This window comes from Salmo salar, chromosome ssa10, assembly GCF_905237065.1.
Source record: "Salmo salar chromosome ssa10, Ssal_v3.1, whole genome shotgun sequence".
Taxonomy (NCBI): Eukaryota; Metazoa; Chordata; class Actinopteri; order Salmoniformes; family Salmonidae; genus Salmo; species Salmo salar.
This window is the reverse complement of record NC_059451.1, coordinates 30,174,176-30,188,609: the sequence shown is the minus strand read 5'-3', so window position 1 is coordinate 30,188,609 and position 14,434 is coordinate 30,174,176.

Here is a 14,434-nt window from a genome sequence, read left to right as displayed (position 1 = left end):
TAAAGTGTCACCAGCCTCCTGTGATGGAATAAATATTGGCTTAGAGCAAAAACTATTCTGGCTGCTGCAGTACAAGTATTGTACGGAATACTCAGTAGGTGTCATTTCATGGGGCACTGAATAATATGGACTGTTCCTGGCCTTTTACTCCACCCATTCCATTGGCCAAAATGCAAATCACTGTATATGGAATACATATGGGTTTATAGAGAAAAAACTATTCTAGGTGCCACAGTAAAAGTATTGTAGGGAATACTTAGTAGGGTAATAATAGAAAAGTGTCATTAACCTGTATTTAACAATGATTCACATTTGTTTATATTTATGTGACATTTGCATTAAATGTGGGTTTTAAAACATGCTCCAAGGTCAAATAAATGCCACCAATGCAATACACTAGCTATAGTATGAATTACATATTGGCTTATAGAGAGAAAACTATTCTAGGTGCCAAAGTAAAAGTGGGGTTGAGATTACTCACTAGGGTTTATAGAATATATACAATGCTCAAAAAAATAAAGGGAACACTAAAATAACACATCCTAGATCTGAATGAATGAAATTATCTTATTAAATACATTTTTCTTTACATAGTTGAATGTGCTGACAACAAAATCACACAAAAATAATCAATGGAAATCCAATTTATCAACCCATGGAGGTCTGGATTTGGAGTCACACTCAAAATTAAAGTGGAAAACCACACTACAGGCTGATCCAACTTTGATGTAATGTCCTTAAAACAAGTCAAAATGAGCCTCAGTAGTGTGTGTGGCCTCCATGTGCCTGTATGACCTCCCTACAACGCCTGGGCATGCTCCTGATGAGGTGGCAGATGGTCTCCTGAGAGATCTCCTCCCAGACCTGGACTAAAGCATCCGCCAACTCCTGGACAGTCTGTGGTGCAACGTGGCGTTGGTGGATGGAGCGAGACATGATGTCCCAGATGTGCTCAATTGGATTCAGGTCTGGGGAACGGGCGGGCCAGTCCATAGCATCAATGCCTTCCTCTTGCAGGAACTGCTGACACACTCCAGCCACATGAGGTCTAGCATTGTCTTGCATTAGGAGGAACCCAGGGCCAACCGCACCAGCATATGGTCTCACAAGGGGTCTGAGGATCTCATCTCGGTACCTAATGGCAGTCAGGCTACCTCTGGCGAGCACATGGAGGGCTGTGCGGCCCCCCAAAGAAATGCCACCCCACACCATGACTGACCCACCGCCAAACCGGTCATGCTGGAGGATGTTGCAGGCAGCAGAACGTTCTCCACGGCGTCTCCAGACTCTGTCACGTCTGTCACATGTGCTCAGTGTGAACCTGCTTTCATCTGTGAAGAGCACAGGGCGCCAGTGGCGAATTTGCCAATCTTGGTGTTCTCTGGCAAATGCCAAACGTCCTGCACGGTGTTGGGCTGTAAGCACAACCCCCACCTGTGGACGTCGGGCCCTCATACCACTATCATGGAGTCTGTTTCTGACCGTTTGAGCAGACACATGCACATTTGTGGCCTGCTGGAGGTCATTTTGCAGGGCTCTGGCAGTGCTCCTCCTGCTCCTCCTTGCACAAAGGCGGAGGTAGCGGTCCTGCTGCTGGGTTGTTGCCCTCCTACGGCCTCCTCCAAATCTCCTGCTGTACTGGCCTGTCTCCTGGTAGCGCCTCCATGCTCTGGACACTAAGCTGACAGACACAGCAAACCTTCTTGCCACAGCTCCCATTGATGTGCCATCCTGGATGAGCTGCACTACCTGAGCCACTTGTGTGGGTTGTAGACTCCGTCTCATGCTACCACTAGAGTGAAAGCACCGCCAGCATTCAAAAGTGACCAAAACATCAGCCAGGAAGCATAGGAACTGAGAAGTGGTCTGTGGTCACCACCTGCAGAACCACTCCTTTATTGGGGGTGTCTTGCTAATTGCCTATAATTTCCACCTGTTGCCTATTCCATTTGCACAACAGCATGTGAAATTTGTCAATCAGTGTTGCTTCCTAAGTGGACAGTTTGATTTCACAGAAGTGTGATTGACTTGGAGTTACATTGTGTTGTTTAAGTGTTCCCTTTATTTTTTTGAGCAGTATATATATATATACATATACATACACACACACACACACCTTCCAACAGGACAACAACCCTAAGCACACAGCCAAGACACAGGAATGGCTTCGGGACAAGTCTCTGAATGTCCTTGAGTGGCCCAGCCCGAGCCCGGACTTGAACCCGATCGAGCATCTCTGGAGAGACCTAAAAATAGCTGCGCAGCGATGCTCCCCATCCAAACTGACAGAGCTTGAGAGGATGTGCAGAGAATGGGAGAAACCCCCCAAATACAGATGTGCCAAGCTTGTAGCTTGACTCAAGGCTGTAATCGATGCCAAAGGTGCTTCAACAAAGTACTTAGTAAAGGGTCTGAATACGTATGTAAATGTGATTTCTGTTTTTTGTTTGTTGCTAAAATGTCTTAAAACCTGTTTTTGCTTGGTCATTATGGGATGTAGATTGATGAGGGGGAAAAAAACTTTTATCAATTTTAGAATAAGGCTGTAATGTGGAAAAAGTCTAGGGGTCAGAATACTTACTTTCCGAATGCACTGTATCGGCCTACAGTTTATTGAATTGGGAACAATAGAACGGGTGGAGTAGAAAGTGTAGCAGGGCATTAAAACCTCAGTCCCCCATGAAATAATATAGATTCTACGGACCCTACTGGGTGTTCCCAACCCCACTTTTACCTCAGCACATAGAATAGTTTCTATTAGTCAATATTCAATTTATTGGCTGTCAGTGTTGCATTGGAACAAATGGAATGGGTGGAGTAGAAAGTGTTACTATGTATTCCATATACAATGATTCACATTTTGGCCAATGGAATGAGTAGAGTTAAAGGCCAGAACACTCCATATTATTCAGAGCCCCATGAAAAGACAATATATACATTCTACAGACCCTGCTGGGTATTCCCTACAATACGTTTACTGCAGCACCCAGAAAGTTTTTGCTCTATAAAACAATATTCCATATACAATGATTCACACAGTTCATATAAGGAAATCAGTCAATTGAAATAAATTCATTAGGCCCTAATCTATGGATTTCAAATGACTGGGCAGAGGTGCAGCCATAGGCCTTCCCACCTGAGTGCCAGGGCCATCCACTGGGGAGCCAGGCCCAGCCAATCAGAATGAGTTTTTCCCCACAAAAGGGATTTATTACAGACAGAAATACTCCTCAGTTTCATCAGCTGTCTGGGTGGCTGGTCTCAGACGATGCCGCACGAGAAGTAGCCGGATGTGAAGGTGTCGGATATGGAGGCCTGGGCTGGCATGGTTATACGTAGTCTGCGCTGTAAAAAGCTTTTTGTGTGTATGGAACATTTCTGGGAACTTTTATTTCAGCTCGTGAAATATGGGACCACCACTTTACATGTTGCGTTTATATTTGTTTTCAGTACAGATTCTACAGACCCTACTGCAGTGCTCTCCAACTCTGTTCCTGGAGAGCTACAGTTCTGTAGGTTTTTACTCCAACCCTAATCTAGCACACCTGATTCTAATAATTACCTGGTTGATAAGCTGAATCAATTTAGTTACAACTGGGTTTGGAGTGAAAACCTACAGAAGGGTAGCTTTCCGGGAACAGGGTTGGAGAGTCCTACTGAGTATTCACAATCCCACTTTTACGTCGTATTTATACGGCACATTTCAGACATGGAATGCAACGCAATGTGTTTCACAAGGGGAAAAAAACAAATACAAACTGAAATATTACACAGCAAACATGAAGATAAAAAAACTAAATAAAAACTGAACACCTAAAAAGCACCCTAAGGAAAAACAAAGCTAACAAGGTGTGCTTTAAGATCTCTTAAATATGTCCAAAGTTTCAGCCCCTCTCAGGTTCGCAGGCTGGCTATTTCAGAGGCTTCTACTTATTTAAAAACCAATAGAAGTATCTTAAAATGAATTCTAAAATGCACAGGCAGCCAGTGAAAACCTTAAAACTGATGTAATGTGTGCTACCTGTCTGGTCTTGGTCAGTATCCATGCTGTAGCATTCTGTATGTTTTGCAGTTGACCAATGGCTTTCTTGGGTAGACCAGACAGGAGAGCATTACAGTCGTCAAGCCTGCTTGTAATAAAAGCATGGATGACTGTCTCTGTATCAGCCTGAGAGAGAAACGACCGCACCATGGCGATGTTCCTCAGGTGGTAAAAAGCAATTTCTCATTCATAATGTGCGATTTGAAATTGAGTTCAGAATCTTAAATAACACCTAGATGTTTTACCTGCTGTTTTATCTTTACAAGATAAAGATAACTAAAATGAATTAAAATGTTAGGCCAGATTCTCTCTCTGTGCTTTGGCTGCAACAACAAGTACCTTGGTCTTGTCTTGATTTAGCTGAAGGAAGCTGTGAGCCATCCAAGTATTTACATCACTAATACAGTCTAATCATTTAACAGTGGAACTACAATACTCTTGACACAGAAATGTAAAGTTATGTATCGTCTGCGTAGCAGTGAAAATCAATGCTGTGCTTTCTGATAACGCTGACAAGGGGTAACATACTGTATATAAACTGAACAGTACCGTAACCAAAATCGAATCTTGTGTAACGCTACATGTGATATGTATTTTCTGAGTTATGTTCACCAAGAGTGAAAAAAACGCTCCACTGGTTAAATAGGTCCTAAACTAATTTAGAACTGGGGTGGAGAGGCCAACCTACCTCTCTAATCTGTCCAGAAGCACATCATGGTCAACAGTGTCGAACGCAGCACTTAAATCCAAGAGTACAAGGACAGAGAGCTGTTTGGCATCTGTGTTGGCTCTGAGATCATTTACCACTTTAACTAAGGCTGTCTCTGTGCTGTGGTGGGCATGAAAACCAGTTTGGAATTAAAAAAAATACAGTTGGCACTTAATAATTTAGCTGTTTGAAAACCAAATTCTCTAGAATTTTGGTTAAGAATGGGAGGTTGGCTGAAAATTGCTAAGAGCTTCAGAATCTAGATTACTTTTCTTCAGAAGGCAGTTTTTAGTTCAGTGGGGAAAGTGCCTGTGAATAGGGAGTGATTAACAATAACCTGCACTTCTTCAGATATGCAATTAAAAACTGTTTTGAAGGTGGTCGGGATAGGATCGAGAAGGCAGGTAGAAGGCTTCAGTTGGGGTATCACTTTCGTGAGCATGTCTGTGTCAACCAGGGAAAAGAAATCCATAGTGCCTTAGCGTGGTTGCCTAAGGCACATATCACAACTTCTCATCAGGTCTTGCTTGACTGATACCCAGACTAATGTTTGTTATCTGATCTCTGAAATATCCCACAAACTCATCACATTTAGATGTGAAGGAAAGTTCACATAGGTTTACGGGGTAGGATTTATCAGGCCATCAATGGTCGAGAAGAGCACTCTAAAATTATCACGATTATTAGAAAAATGAGCCTGTCTGGCATTTCTAATTGCCTTGTTAAACAGTGCCAGTCAAAAGTTTGGACACAACTACTCATTTAAGGGTTTTTCTTTATTTTTACTATTTTCTACATTGTAGAATAATAGTGAAGACATCAAAACCATAAAACAACATATGGAATCATGTAGTAACCAAAAAAGTGTTACAAATACAATGTTATTTTGATTTGTTTGAGATACTTCAAAGTAGACACCCTTTGCCTTGACAGCTTTGCGCACTCTTGGCATTCTCTCAACCAGCTTCACCTGGAATGCTTTTCCAACAGTCTTGAAGGAGTTCCCACATATGCTGAGCACTTGTTGGCTGCTTTTCCTTCACTCTGCGGTCCAACTCATCCCAAACCATCTCAATTGGGTTGAGGTCGGGTGATTGTGGAAGCCAGGTCATCTGATGCCGCATTCCATCACTCTCCTTCTTGGTCAAATACCCTTCACACAACCTGGAGGTGTGTTGGGTCATTGTCCTGTTGAAAAACAAATTATAGTCCCACTAAGCCCAAACCAAATGGGATGGCGTATCGCTGCAGAATGCTGTGGTCACCATTCGGGTTAAGTGTGCCTTGAATTCTAAATAAATCAGTGTCACCAGCAAAGCATCCCCACACCTCCTCCTCCATGCTTCACGGTGGGAACCACAGATGCGGAGATCATCCGCTCACCTATTCTGCGTCTCACAAAGACACGGCGGTTGGAAACAAAAATCTCAAATTTGGACTCATCTGACCAAAGGACAGATTTCCACCGGTCTAATGTCCATTGCTCGTGTTTCTTGGCCCAAGCTAGTCTCTTCTTATTATTGGTGTTCTTTAGTAGTGTTTTTTGTTGTTGCAGCAATTCAACCATGAAGGCCTGATTCATGCAGTCTCCTCTGAACAGTTGATGTTGAGATGTGTCTGTTACTTGAACTCTGTGAAGCATTTATTTGACCTACAATTTCTGAGGCTGGTAACACAATGCAGCAGAGGTAACTCTGCATCTTCCTTTCTTGTGGCGGTCCTCATGAGAGACAGTTTCGTCATAGCTCTTGATGGTTTTTACAACTGCACTTGAAGAAACTTTCCCAGATTGACTGACCTTCATGTCTTAAAGTAATGGACTGCCGTTTGTCTTTGCTTATTTGAGCTGTTCTTGCCATAATATGGACTTGGTCTTTTACCAAATAGGGCTATTTTCTGTACACCACCTCTACCTTGTCACAACACAACTGATTGGCTTAAACGCATTAAGGAAAGAAATTCCACAAATTAACTTTTAACAAGGCACACCTGTTAATTGAAATGCATTCCAGGTGACTAACTCATGAAGCTAGTTGAGAGAATGCCAAGCGTGTGCAAAGCTGTCATAAAGGCAAAGGGTGGCTACTTTGAAGAAACTCAAATATAAAATATATTTTGATTTGTTTAACACTTCTTTGGTTACTTCATGATTCCATGTGCTATTTAATAGTTTTGATGTCTTCACTATTATTCTACAATGTAGAAAATAATAAAACTAAAGAAAAACCCTGGAATGAATAGGTGTGTCCAAACTTTTGACTGGTACAGTATGATAAGTTCTCTCTCATAATGGACCTGCAACTTTGACTTTCTCCACTTCGCTGCGCCTTTCTGCAATTTCCTCACTCATCCAAGGGGCACGGAGTTTGGATGTGGCCTTTTTCAACGTTACTGGAGCTGTGGCATCAATCGTTGCCCTTAGTAATGCTATTAAAGTTATCAACATCACAAGAGGAAGGCGGAATAGAATATTGTTAATACACTCAAAATATGGAGCATTTTCAGAGATAAGATAGCTTTTCTTAATAATGCATTCAGTATTACCCTGTGCTATGGGAAACAGGGTAGTAAAAAATACAGTGGTGATCAGATAAAGCAACATCAACAATAGAGGATATGTCAATAGAAAGCACCTTGGTAATAACCAGGTCCAGAGTATGGCCGCGGTTATGGGTGGGCCCAGTAACATGTTGAATAAAGTAAATAGAGGCTGTCCCCCCCACCCTTTCTCCTTTTCTGATAGATTATGAAAAGCTGTAGTCATTACTGACCTCAGTAATGAGGTCATTCACGAGAAAGGTTATACTAGTGATTGCTCTAACATTTAAAAGTGCCATATTCAATAACTGTGGACCACTCTGTCCCTAGGGCATCTGCCTTGAAGTAACCAATGGAATAACAACCAAATTAATAACATTACAACCACCTTTTCTGACAGTCTAAAATCTCTCAGAATGGTAGGAGATCACAGTTTGTATAAAAACTCACTAGAAGACGGAGTTAAAAAGGAACATAAATTAGGTTACTCATAATATATATATATTTTAAATGTAACCTTTATTTAACTAGGCAAGTCAGTTAAGAACAAATTCTTATTTACATTGACGGCCTACACTGGCCAAACCCGGACGACACTGGGCCAAATGTGCGCCGCCCAAAGGGACTCCAAATCACGGCCGGTTGTGATACAGCCTGGATTCAAACCAGGGTGTCTGTAGTGATGCCTCTAGCACAGATGCAGTGCCTTAGACCGCTGCGCCACTCAGGAGCCATAGTGCCATTTCTACAGGACTTGATATGGTTTCCAAGTCCTCTGTTGCTTATTCTAACAGGGAGAACTGGAGCACCACCAGACCCTGTCTGTCAGTCTCTAAAACACTGTGCAATGGTGCTGGAAAATAATCCTGGAACCCGTTGAATAGTTCTCTCTATAAACCAATATGTAATTCATAGGCCTAGTGTATTGCATTGGGACCAATGGAATGGGATGGAGTAGAAAGTGTTGCTGGATATTTAGACTCGAATCCCCCATGAAATAACACTGTATATACAGTGCATTCAGACCGCTTCACTTTTTCCACATTTTGTTATGTTACAGCCTTATTCAAAAATTGATTAAATCATTCCCCCCCCTCATCAATCTACACATAATACCCCATAATTTACATTTACATTTAAGTCATTTAGCAGACGCTCTTATCAAGAGCGACTTACAAAATGGTGCATTCACCTTATGATATCCAGTGGAACAACCACTTTACAATAGTGCATCTAAATATTTTAAGGGGGGGGGTGGGTTAGAAGGATTACTTTATCCTATCCTAGGTATTCCTTAAAGAGGTGGGGTTTCAGGTGTCTCCGGAAGGTGGTGATCGACTCCGCTGTCCTGGCGTCGTGAGGGAGCTTGTTCCACCATTGGGGTGCCAGAGCAGCGAACAGTTTTGACTGGGCTGAGCGGGAACTGTGCTTCCTCAGAGGTAGGGGGGCCAGCAGGCCAGTGGTGGATGAACGCAGTGCCCTTGTTTGGGTGTAGGGCCTGATTAGAGCCTGAAGGTATGGAGGTGCCGTTCCCTTCACAGCTCCGTAGGCAATCACCATGGTCTTGTAGCGGATGCGAGCTTCAACTGGAAGCCAGTGGAGAGAGCGGAGGAGCGGGGTGACGTGAGAGAACTTGGGAAGGTTGAACACCAGACGGGCTGCGGCGTTCTGGATGAGTTGTAGGGGTTTAATGGCACAGGCAGGGAGCCCAGCCAACAGCGAGTTGCAGTAATCCAGACGGGAGATGACAAGTGCCTGGATTAGGACCTGCGCCGCTTCCTGTGTGAGGCAGGGTCGTACTCTGCGAATGTTGTAGAGCATGAACCTACAGGATCGGGTCACCGCCTTGATGTTAGTGGAGAACGACAGGGTGTTGTCCAGGATCACGCCAAGGTTCTTAGCACTCTGGGAGGAGGACACAAGGGAGTTGTCAACCGTGATGGCGAGATCATGGAACGGGCAGTCCTTCCCCGGGAGGAAGAGCAGCTCCGTCTTGCCGAGGTTCAGCTTGAGCTGGTGATCCGTCATCCACACTGATATGTCTGACAGACATGCAGAGATGCGATTCGCCGCCTGGTTATCAGAAGGGGGAAAGGAGAAGATTAATTGTGTGTCGTCTGCATAGCAATGATAGGAGAGACCATGTGAGGATATGACAGAGCCAAGTGACTTGGTGTATAGCGAGAATAGGAGAGGGCCTAGAACAGAGCCCTGGGGGACACCAGTGGTGAGAGCGCATGGTGCGGAGACAGATTCTCGCCACGCCACCTGGTAGGAGCGACCTGTCAGGTAGGACGCAATCCAAGCGTGGGCCGCGCCGGAGATGCCCAACTCGGAGAGGGTTCAGAGGAGGATCTGATGGTTCACAGTATCAAAGGCAGCAGATAGGTCTAGAAGTATGAGAGCAGAGGAGAGAGAGTTAGCTTTAGCAGTGCGGAGAGCCTCCGTGACACAGAGAAGAGCAGTCTCAGTTGAATGCCCAGTCTTGAAACCTGACTGATTAGGATCAAGAAGGTCATTCTGAGAGAGATAGCAGGAGAGCTGGCCAAGGACGGCACGTTCAAGAGTTTTGGAGAGAAAAGAAAGAAGGGATACTGGTCTGTAGTTGTTGACATCGGAGGGATCGAGTGTAGGTTTTTTCAGAAGGGGTGCAACTCTCGCTCTCTTGAAGACGGAAGGGACGTAGCCAGCGGTCAAGGATGAGTTGATGAGCGAGGTGAGGAAGGGGAGAAGGTCTCCGGAAATGGTCTGGAGAAGAGAGGAGGGGATAGGGTCAAGTGGGCAGGTTGTTGGGCGGCCGGCCGTCACAAGACGCGAGATTTCATCTGGAGAGAGAGGGGAGAAAGAGGTCAAAGCACAGGGTAGGGCAGTGTGAGCAGGACCAGCGGTGTCGTTTGACTTAGCAAACGAGGATCGGATATCGTCAACCTTCTTTTCAAAATGGTTGACGAAGTCATCCGCAGAGAGGGGGGGGGAGGGGGAGGAGGATTCAGGAGGGAGGAGAAGGTAGCAAAGAGCTTCCTAGGGTTAGAGGCAGATGCTTGGAATTTAGAGTGGTAGAAAGTGGCTTTAGCATAATGACAAAGTATTCAGACCCTTTACTCAGTACTTTGTTGAAGCACACCTTTCGCAGCAATTACAGCATCGTCTTCTTGGGTATGACACTACAAGCTTGGCAGACCTGTAATTGGGGAGTTTCTCCCATTCTTCTTTGCAGATCCTCTCAAGCTGTAAGGTTGGATGGGGAGCGTCGCTGCGTAGCTATTTTCAGGTCTCTCCTGATTGGGTTCAACTCCGGGCTCTGGCTGGGCCACTCAAGGACATTCAGACTTGTCCCATAGCCACTCCTGTGTTGTTTTGGCTGTGTGCTTAGCTTCATTGTCTGTTGGAAGGTGCATCTTCGCTCCAGTCTGAGGTCCTGAGTGCTCTGGAGCAGGTTTTCATCAAGGATCTCTCTGTACTTTGCTCCGTTCATCTTTCCCCAGATCCTGACTAGTCTCCCAGTCCCTGCCTCTGAAAAACATCCCCACAGCATGATGCTGCAACCTCCATACCACAGCCAAACCCGGACGACGCTGGGCCAATTGTGCACCGCCCAATGGGACTCCCAATCACAGCCGGATGTGATATAACCTGGATTCGAACCAGGGACTTTAGTGACCCCTGTTGCACTGAGATGTAGTGCCTTAGACCGCTGCACAACTTGGGAGCCCAACAATCTGAGACAAGACGGGCCTTCTATACCATCAAAAGGAACAAAACTCAACATCCCAATTAGGATCTGGCTAAAAATACATAAATCAGTTATCAAACCCATTGCCCTCCATGGTTGTGAGGTCTGGGGTCCACTCACCAACCAATAATTCACAAAATAGGCCAAACACCCAATTGAGACTTTCTGCAAAAATATACTTTGTGTACAACACAAAACCCCAAACAATGCATGCAGAGCAGAATTAGGATTATACCGCTAGTTACCAAAATCCAGAAAAGAGCTGTTCCAGTTCTACAACCAGTTAAAAAGGAAGTGATGCCCACACGTTCCACCACAAAGTCCTCACTTAGAGAGAGATGAACCTAGAGAAGAGTCCCCTCAGCCAGCTGGTTCTGGGGCTCTGTTCACAAACAGACCACCAGGACAGAAACACATTTAGGGGCTTCCCGAGTGGCGCAGCAGTCTAAGGCAATGCATCGGGATGTCCTTGTTCCATCGCGCTCCAGCGACACCTGTGGCGGGCCGGGCACATGCATGCTGACACGGTCACCAGTTGTATGGTATTTCCTCTGGCACATTGGTACGGCTGACTTCTGGGTTAAGTAAGCAGTGTCTCAAGAAGCAGTACGGCTTTGTAGGGTGGTGTTGTTTCGGAAGACGCATGGCTCGAGACCTTCACCTCTCCTGAGTCCATACGGAAGTTGCAGCGAAGGGACAAGACTAACTACCAATTGAATATCATGAAATAGTGGAGAAAAAGGGCTACAAAAAAATATCCATTTTGAAAAATACATTTTAATCCAAAAACAGAAATAAAAACATTTATACCCAACCAAATTATGAGAAAGCAAAAAGATAACTGGAAAGAATCAACCAAAAAACAGAGCAAATTGGAACGCTATCTGGCCCTTAAGGGATTAGCCCCCTTTTTTCATTTTTTGCCTAAAATGACATACCCAAATCTAACTGCCTGTAGCTCAGGCCCTGAAGCAAGGATATGCATATTCTTGGTACCATTTGAAAGGAAGCACTTTGAAGTTTATGTAAATGTGAAAGGAATGCAGTAGAATATAACAATAGATCTGGTAAAAGATAATACAAAGTACGTTTTGTACCATCTTTGTAATGTAAGAGAAAGGCCATAATGTATTATTCCAGCCAAGATGCAATTTAGATTTTGGCCACTAGATGGCATCAGTGAATGTGCAAACGTTTAGACTGATCCAATGAACCATTGCATTTGTAATTTTTTTTTAATCAAGACTGCCCAAATGTGTTTAATTTGTTAATTAATAACTTTTCATGTTCAAAATTGTGCACTCTCCTCAAACAATAGCATGGTATTATTTTACTGTAAATTGAACAGTGCAGTTAGATTAACAAGAATTTAAGCTTTCTGCCAATATCAGATATGTCTATGTCCTGGGAAATTTTCTTGTTACTTACAACCTCATGCTAATCGCATTAGCCTACATTAGCTCAACCGCCCCGTGGAAGGGACACCGATCCCGAAGAGGTTTTAACAGAGTACACAGTGGCAGAACACCCAAAATTAAGAAAATCCTTGACTATGTCGACTCTGTGAACATGGCCTTGCTATTGAGAGAGGCCGCCATAGGCAGACCTGGCTCTCAAGAGAAGACCGGCTATGTGCCCACTGCCCACAAAATGAGGTTGAAACTGAGCTGCACTTCCTAACCGCCTGCCAAATGTATGAACACATTAGAGACATATTTCCCACAGACCCACAAAGAATTTTAAAACAAATCAAACATTGATAAACTCCCATATCTGTTAGGCAAAATACCACAGTGTGCAATCCCAGCAGCAAGATGTGTGGCCTGCTGCCATGAGAAAAGGGCAAGCAGTGGAGCACAAACATTGTAAATACAACCTATTTTTATTTTTTTATTTTCCCTTTCATACTTCAACTACTTTCACATTGTTACAACACTTTACATAGCCAATAATATATCATTTGAAATGGCTATTCTTTTAACTTTTGAGAGTATAATGTTTACTTAAGTTTCTCTTGTTTATTTCCCTTTTGTTTATTGTCTATTCCATTTGCTTTGGCAATGTGAACATGTTTCCCATGCCAATAAAGCCATTTGAATTGAATTGAGAGAAATTGAGATCAAGTCAATTGAAAAACTATAACACTAGTTCAACAATTCAAGTAGGTTTATTTCAGTAGGAAAGATTGTAGGTCAATCAGGACCTAAAGTGTATTAACACCAGCTTACACACACACACATAGGAGCTTTTTTCTAACCACAAGCACTGTCCAGGACATTTAACAGTTCATGTGGTAGGTCAAAATTCCTGGCCCTACACACACATTCATACACCACATTTAGCTGAAAGCTGAAACCATGTTTAAATAAATAAAAGCGAACCAAAGGGGCAGAGTATAAAAAGGGCAGAGTGTTTATTGGTTGTCTGGATGAGACTCGGGTCACATCACTCAGTTCAGAGGTCATAGTGCAAACCTGGGCCACATGACATGAGTGGGTCTTCACCAGGGTCAGGGTACAGGTGGTAGAGGGATGGCACATGGACACACCCCACAGTTCATGGGGCATGGACAGAGCTAAGTGACGTCTTCAACACATCATAAACATCACTTTCCAACTGAGCCATATGGAGTAGAGTAGGTAGACGTCGCCCGAGACAATGATCCAAGGTCAGTTATATATTTTCCCTATGGTTAAAATTAGGATTTGGAGGGAATATGCTGAACTATGGCTACGGGCAACTTCTCCATCCCTACAGCGCACACACAATACCACGGCATCCCCCTCCTGTGTAAACCAGTCACCTCAGCTGAACTGTAAAGGAAAATAAAAATGAGAGCTGCAGACAAATCCAAAAAGCAACTTCACTCAGACAGTACACACAGTTGTGCATTTGTACATAGACACAGAAACCATGTAAACTTTGGTTACAATGTGGAAACCTTACAAATCTTTTTGACATTCAGAAAGTTCTCAGAAACAAAAAGGCCAACCCTCACAGATTGTAAAAGCTCAAGGGCACTCCTAACCCTTTACCTATAATAGTAAGTTAGTTATGACACTGGTATACATGCAAACATCACTCACGCCCTGTTTGACACTACACTAACATGGGATAATACCTTTCTTGCATTTCATCTCTCACCCTTTTCATCCTGCATTGAAGCCCTCTATGTCCAGAGGAGAAAGAGGTGGTGAAGGGGAGTAGTGATGTGAGAGGAAACGAGATGGGAGCGGAAAAGAGGACAACAGAGGGGAAACAGACTGCTTTCGCCTCTGCTGGTCTTCTGTCCGATTGCTTCGCTGTCCAGCTTCTGTTGCATCAGAGTTCACTACACCCCACCATCTGTACTAGATTCATTCAACTCTCTGTTCATACACTCTCACTCCACATAGAATATGCCATACCACTT